Source organism: Parasteatoda tepidariorum, chromosome 8 (assembly GCF_043381705.1).
Source record: "Parasteatoda tepidariorum isolate YZ-2023 chromosome 8, CAS_Ptep_4.0, whole genome shotgun sequence".
Classification (NCBI taxonomy): Eukaryota; Metazoa; Arthropoda; class Arachnida; order Araneae; family Theridiidae; genus Parasteatoda; species Parasteatoda tepidariorum.
Genome location: NC_092211.1, coordinates 4,156,134 through 4,164,116, shown reverse-complemented (window position 1 = coordinate 4,164,116; position 7,983 = coordinate 4,156,134). Strand labels below are relative to the sequence as shown.

General features: G+C 36.1%; 1 protein-coding gene across 2 annotated transcripts in view; it reads right to left on the bottom strand.

The window, feature by feature from the left end:
• LOC107456411 (putative ATP-dependent RNA helicase kurz) overlaps positions 1-1,068 on the bottom strand; it is a 90,759-nt gene extending 89,691 nt beyond the window's left edge. The window contains exon 1 of one of the 2 annotated variants that reach the window (XM_043053870.2): positions 913-1,068. The gene's annotated coding sequence lies outside the window, so the exon portion shown is untranslated. Of the gene's footprint in view, positions 1-824 lie in introns of both variants that reach the window. The other variant, XM_043053869.2, reaches the window with a different exon arrangement.
• Positions 1,069-7,983: the final 6,915 nt, after the last annotated feature.

Below are 7,983 nucleotides of genomic sequence, written 5' to 3'. Positions count from 1 at the left end.
AAATAGTTCTTCAATATTTTGATAACTGTCAATTAATGGCCTATTATATTTTGGAGAACTTCGTGAATTTATATTTCCCAGGCAAGATTGAGTTCTATTTTGGAAGATTAAAATTGCCACTCGAGTGTAGGAACGAAAATCAGTTTAGAACTGCTTTTGAGTCTTCGGCCCACGGACTATTGAGGCAGTGGGAGTTTCGGGGATTACACAAACAATTACTCGAGTCACAGCGGGTCGTTGCAGATGACTGACTAAGTCGCTAACTAACTGATCTTTGGGCAGCCTCGCTTGTATTTATACCTACCTGCAAGGATTGTTCGGGAATTGGATTTTTCCGGTTCTCTCGAGAAAACAGAACAATGAATCGAAAATGCGAGAGTGTCTGGAAGTTTCGAGCGAAGATGAGTCATCTGTTTAGGTCGGATGGATATGTCCAGAATACTATTGTGTTTTGAATATCGCTGCAGGTAGTTTTTATGCGGGTCGTCACATTACGAAGTAAGAACGCGTTCAAACATTCTCACGACGGCACTCTTAAACGGGCCGGATTAAACCTTTCCGCGGCCGTAGTTTCCCCATCACTGATCTAAAGTTACCCCAACATTGATAGTCTTATATTGTGAATTGATGTTTAATAATCGACTCCATTCTCCACACTTTTATCCTAATTTTGATGTTTCATAAAGTTTATTTTAATTACATTAATGGCTCCGATTTGATAATCACTAATTATTCATTACATTAAAAATTAAAGGAAGTATCATATAATGAAAATCTCGAAGAAATTACAATTATTTTAGAAAACTCAACTTAAGAACACTCACTTTTAAATGAAGTAAAATTATTATTTTTTTCAAAATAGTTTACAACATAATTTTAATGATTCACTTTACAGAATATGAATGATTTGACCTGGGTGTGTAATAACTCTTATAATTTGAATCCACCACCGAACTTCTTGGTTCACATGAAACATAAGAACTTAGGCATCAACCAAAGCACGTTGAAAAATGTTTGTTGTTTAGCTTCAGAGTTTTAAGCTTCGCTTCTTTTCTCGTTGTAGCTTGTAGCTTACAAATTACATAACCATTAGGAATATTAAACACTGTTTTCACTGTGCATTGGCGATCGAAATGGGCATCCGGTGGCGTCCAGTAGCATGTGGAGAGTCATAGAAGAAGGAAGTACGTTAGCTTCTCTCGTGATGAAGTTGGAAAACTATACGGAATTGAAAACTACGTTAAACATAGTTCTAACGAAAAGTATCACGGGAAATATTTTCCCCAGATGGCGTATTCGAGTGTTGCGATCGCCAATTTACATTTATATTGAAGACACCCTCCATATATGCACCTACGATCGACGTCGAGAGAGAACTTGCGAGGCCATTTGCACTTAATGCAATTCACGCACCTCCAAGCACTGGAAATATTTTTCACGAATCTCAGGTTCATTCTCTATAAATGGTGAATGGAAGTGCGAAAACCACATTCAATGAAATTGCCCCTTGATTGCCGGAGAAGGGATACGCATCATTATCAATAGCTGATATTCTCACAATAACAAATCTGCAGCGGATCCAAGTCTACGCTAGTATCCGTGAGCGGATCTCACGCTAGTTTTGTCGGACAGGTGGCAGTAGAATTTTCTCTCTTTCGTATGCCTGTTAAGGCAGAGGGGTGCGATTATTCTTGTTTTCCACTCTATGTCCAAGAATTCTACTTCTGACACATCCATACGTCACACCCGTTTATAGGGCGGACCCATTCACGCATCCATCCACAAATCGTAATTTTGATCTGAACCAGAGAACGATCAATCTCCAATTCAAGTACCCCCACAGGTATTAATTTGTTATGGGAACATGGGGGACTTCGCGACTCAACAGATTTAACGTGCATCAGTCACCATTTACTACACGGGGAGTCTTCGGCCGGCGGGTTCGAACCCACGAACTCTCGATCATGGGCCCAGCGCCCTACCGACCAGGCTATCCCGGCCTGGCAGTTGAATTTTGAACGGAATATAAGAAATCTGTTTTGTACAGTGAGCAAAAATAATAAAAAGGCCACCCAGAATAACTTTTAATCTAATGATTGTTTCTTCACATTCTAGGACTCAGTCATAACGATTAAAGGAAATTATCTGAAATATGCTAATTAATTAGTACAATCGATATTTTAAGTCACTGAATCAGACACAAAAACACTTTATGGAAATAAACGTACTTTTTAATCTTTTTCGACGTATTCAAATTTTGACCCCTAAGGCATAGGGGGTGCCTTTGGCCCTTCCCTAGTCATATCTGTCCAACAGAGAATCCAATTCCTCCTTTTAAATTATCTTCCGATTTAATATGCGGAGGAATTGTCGGTTGTACTTTAGGATGAGGCCTTCAACTTTTTTGCAAAATGCCCTTTTTTTTTTTATTCACACATACTTGTGTGCCCATTCTATCAAGTTGACCCAAGTCAAAATTCTTGTTGGTCCCATCAAAAAATTATGATTCAATTAGATTATTTACGTTTCTTTCAGTACGATTCATGATGGTCAAATATTTTCGATTCTGTGCTCATAGTGTTTGATAGGCCAACAAGCGCTATGCTTTACATACGATATGCTTACAAGTGCTCTCAAGAAAAGTTTGATTCTCATGAACCAACAGTTCATGATAGTCTGTGATGGTTCCAACTATACATTTCCGTGCTGGTTTAGGTAGAATTGGACTACCATAAATCAATCCGAATTATTCCTGCTTTGGGATGATGGTTGTTCATGATCATTCCAACATTTGATTTCTAAGAAACTATGAAGGAGATTTCTGATGGTCCAACTTGAACAAACCATCAAAACAAGTTGCTGTTCTTATGTTGAACCAACATAAATCAGTCCGAATTCCTACATTGGGGTGATGATTACTTATGTTGGATGTTGGTTACCACGGACGTAGCTATAGCTTTTACATGGGGGGGGGGTCGAGAATTTCCATTATATTTATATATATATATATATATATGGTGTGTAAAAAATATAAATACAATACAATAAATATATAAATACAGGTGTGTAAAATATTTGTTTATTGTAAGGAAAACAATGATCAAAGAGTATAGAAAAATGTTAGTTGCTTAAAGTAATAAATTTAATCTTTTGCTCCTTGTTGTTGATTTATTTTCAATTTCGTCGGTATCCAATTGCACCGCCAAGTCACGATGCAAACTCAGAAGAGCAAGTCCAGTCTGTCTCTCATCTCCCATCTTATTTCCGAGATAGGTTTTTAATCTCTTTAGAGTGGAGAAACTTCTTTCTGGTGTCGCGGTGGAAACCGGAAGTGTTGCCAAAATACCCAGCAACGTTCTTGTCAGAGGGAAAAACTGTTGATCGCACTAATCGAGAGTTTCGAGAACAGTGACCGGTTTTTCGGATATTGATTCCCAGTGTTTTCTCCGTATGTCATATTCACTAAGAAATGTGTTACATGCCAATACATCCATGGTGAATACTTTACACCACAGTTCATATTGAAGGAGTACATGTACCTACCTTTTTTGGGTTTATCAACATCGTTCGATTCATCATCCTCCGCTATTTCTTCATGCTGGGATTTTTCATTACGAGAAGCAATGCCACTGTCATTTGTAGGAAGTTCACGGGGTCTTTCGTTTTTAGAAAAAAACCCAAGAGAGATTGTTGAGTAGTTCATATTTTGAATACTTTTTATTTATTCAATATCAATTATCCTTATCTACATGTAGAGTATAAGTACATGAGGAAAGAGTTTCGTTTTGAACCGCTTTCAATCTGTCTGCGCAAGGCGAAATGCCGAAATTACCACCATCAGCACGTCTTCTTTCGTCCTTCCTTGGGAGAGAGCCATTCCATTTTGCTCGCGGGTGGAGAAGGACAGAGTGGATTGGGTGCTATCTCGATGAAACATGCAAAGTCAGGGATTCTTTAGATTTTGTAAGGTGCAAACGAAATTATTTTTCTCACATATTTCTTAAAAAACTATTTTTCGAGGCAAGAGACGTATATTATAAGAAGCTCTATGCGATATTGGGAAATATGGATATTAAAAGAAAATCAAGCTAATGGGTCCGGAACCCATGAACACCCCTATTATATACCTCCGTGTTGGTTACCATCAAGATTATGTTGGTCCATCACTGGAGAAACCATAAAAAACTTTGACATGGGTTGGTTTCACAAAGAACCTCTCCGAACCGTCCAAGAACTGAAAAAACCCTCCTTGATAAATCATAATGGACAGCGTGAATAAGAAATACATTTGTGTCCGAGGTAATCACACATCTTACGGCAGGGAAGAGAAAACTTTTGATCGAGGGCAAAAAATGGAAGAAAAAAAAGTTTGGTGGCCAAGTAAAAACTTCTAAAATGAAAATGAAATACAAATTTTAAATTAAATATTTAACGAGAAATTGCGATTTCATCTTTAAAAGTTTCTTATATTGAGGTTTGAAGTGAGATGTACTTATTTTAAGGAACGAGGCTAAATGCTCGTCTGGCAGTTTACTTCTGAAATGACTTTTTTTTCAGGTTCATAGTTGAAAACACTTGTTTAAATAAAAGATGAAGTAAATATAGCACCCAGAAACTGGAACTTTGGGAAACTAGGTAATGATTTGTAAAACTCAAACTTTGGCATATTTAGAAACTATTTGCTTCATATGATTGGCTTCGAAATTCGATCCCCACCCCGCCATTTTATTTTATTTATTATATTTTTATTATTATTCCATTATGCGTTCTTTAACAAAGAAAGATGCGCTATTTTACTCATAGAACACCTTGCGCATTAGAAACTGTTGAATATATTGTAAAAATAATTTAAAACAATGGAAATAAGTCAATTTTCCTGGAATCTATCAGTTTTAACTAATTGTTCGCCATTTTCTCAAATTTAAAAAATTATTTCCTATATGTAGGACCCTCTAAAATATGAAAAATACCTTGAAAAAATAATATATTGCAAAATAATCGGAGGAAAAAAAAAAGAATTTTTTTTGAAAAGTTGATAAAGCTGGGATTCGAACCTGCGCCCGCTCGCCGCAGCCGTCAGTCACTAGTCCCGTCTCCTAACAACTATACCACTAGAACACGAGAAGATTGCCACAATTTCTCTTCAAAAGTCCTCTTTCTGTCAGCTATACAAAAGAACTTAGAGAGCCCCCTGCTCCCCCTGATTCACCTATAAAAATTTCCTACAGCAGATATGTTAGGGCCATAGACCCCTACTCAGGGTCCGAGTTTGAAAATTATAACTTAATATTAAAGGGAGTTAGACGGCTTCGAAATTCGAACCCCTTCCCGCCATTTTATTATATTTATTGTATTTTTATTATTATTCCATTATGCGTTCTTTAACAAAGAAAGATGCACAATTTTACTCACAGAACACCTTACGCATTAGAAACTGTCGAGTATATTGTAAAAATAATTTAAAACAACGGAAATAAGCCAATTTCCCTGTATTTTTCCAGTGTTTACCCATTGTTCAACATTTTCTCAATTTAAAAAAATTATTTCTTATATGTAGTACCCTCTAAAATATGGAAAAACACCTTGAAAAAATAATATCATGCAAAAAATTCGGAAGAAAAAAAAAGAAATTTTTTTGAAAAGTTGATAAAGCTGGGATTCGAACCTGCACCCGCTCGCCCCAGCCGTCAGTCACTAGTCCCGTGTCCTGACCACTATACCACTAGAACACGAGAAGCCTGCCACATTTTCTCTTCAAAAGTCCTCTTTCTGTCAGCTATTCAATAGAACTTAGAGAGCCCCCCTGCTCCCCCTAATTCACCTATAAAAATTTCTTGAGGCAGATATGTTAGGGCCATAGACCCCTACTCAGGGTCCGAGTTTGAAAATTATAACTTAATATTAAAGGGAGTTAGACGGCTTCGAAATTCGAACCCCTTCCCGCCATTTTATTATATTTATTGTATTTTTTTTATTATTGTTCTATTATGCGTTCTTTAACAAAGAAAGATGCACAATTTTACTCACAGAACACCTTACGCATTAGAAACTGACGAATATATTGCAAAAATAATTTAAAATAACGGAAATAAGCCAATTTTCCTGGATTTTTCCAGTTTTTACCCATTGTTCAACATTTTCTCAATTAAAAAAAATTATTTCTTATATGTAGTACCCTCTAAAAGATGGAAAAACAAATCGAAAAAATAATATCATGCAAAATAATCGGAAGAAAAAAAAGAAATTTTTTTGAAAAGTTGATAAAGCTGGGATTCGAACCTGCACCCGCTCACCCCAGCCGTCATATACTAGTCCCGTGTCCTGACCACCATACCACTAGAACACGAGAACCCTGACAGAATTTCTCTTTAAAAGTCCTCTTTCTGTCAACTATTCAATAGAACTTTGAGGTCCCCCTGCTCCCCCTAATTCACCTATAAAAATTTCCTGCAGCAGATTTGTTTGGACCATAGACCCCTACTCAGGGTCCGAGTTTGAAAATTATAACTTAATATTAAAGGTAGTTGGACGGCTTCGAAATTCGAACCCCTTCCCGCCATTTTATTATATTTATTGTATTTTTATTATTATTCCATTATGCGTTCTTTAACAAAGAAAGATGCATAATTTTACTAACAGAACACCTTACGCATTAGAAACTGTCGAATATATTGTAAAAATAATTTAAAACAATGGAAATAAGCCAATTTTCCTGGATTTTTTCCAGTTTTTACCCATTGTTCAACATTTTCTCAATTTAAAAAAATTATTTCCTATATGTAGTACCCTCTAAAAGATGGAAAAACACCTTGAAAAAATAATATCATGCAAAATAATCGGAAGGAAAAAAAAAGAATTTTTTTTGAAAAGTTGATAAAGCTGGGATTTGAACCTGCACCCGCTCGCCGCAGCCGTCAGTTACTTATCCGGTGTCTTGACCACCATACCACTAGAACACGACAACCCTCACAGAATTTCTCTTTAAAAGTCCTCTTTCTGTCAACTATTCAATAGAACTTTGAGGGTTCCCCTAATTCACCTTTAAAAATTTCCTGCCGCAGATATGTTTGGACCATAGACCCCTACTCAGGGTCCGAGTTTGAATATTATAACTTAATATTAAAGGAAGTTAGACGGCTTCGAAATTCGAACCCCTTCCCGCCATTTTATTATATTTATTGTATTTTTATTATTATTCCATTATGCGTTCTTCAACAAAGAAAGATGCACAATTTTACTCACAGAACACCTTACGCATTAGAAACTGTTGAATATATTGTAAAAATAATTTAAAACAATGGAAATAAGTCATTTTTCCTGGATTTTTCCAGTTTTTACCCATTGTTCAACATTTTCTCAATTTAAAAAAATTATTTCTTATATGTAGTACCCTCTAAAAGATGGAAAAACACATTGAAAAAATAATATCATGCAAAATAATCGAAAGAAAAAAAGAAGAATTTTTTTTGAAAAGTTTACAAAGCTGGTATTCGAACCTGCGCCCCCTCGCCCCAGCCGTCAGTTACTAGTCCCGTATCCTGACCACCATACTTTCAGTAGCATTGTTATATCGATTCATTCAAGCTGCAAATCCGTCTTCAAAAAAACGTTTTGTCTTCGTTCAGACTTTGCTTCGTGTGCTTGGCTGTAAATGTGTTGTATTCTTTAAAAACTGCTACAGCTTCATTGCAGATACCGGTTTATCTTTTACAGCTATAAAAAGAAAAAAAATGTTTCCCAGTTCATCCATCATTGCACGCATGGCACTCTGCGTTTTTTAGCAGCCATTTTGGGGTTAAAAATTTTTACAAATAACTCAAAAAAGCACTTTATACATTTAATAAATTCTCCATTATTTACGTTTTATGTGTTTCATACTCAATAAATAATGTTAGAACTCACTCTGGCCGAAAAAATCCGCTCATCAGCCACATGTGAAGCATGCATGCATATAACTCTTTATGTTTATTGTAACCAATGTTT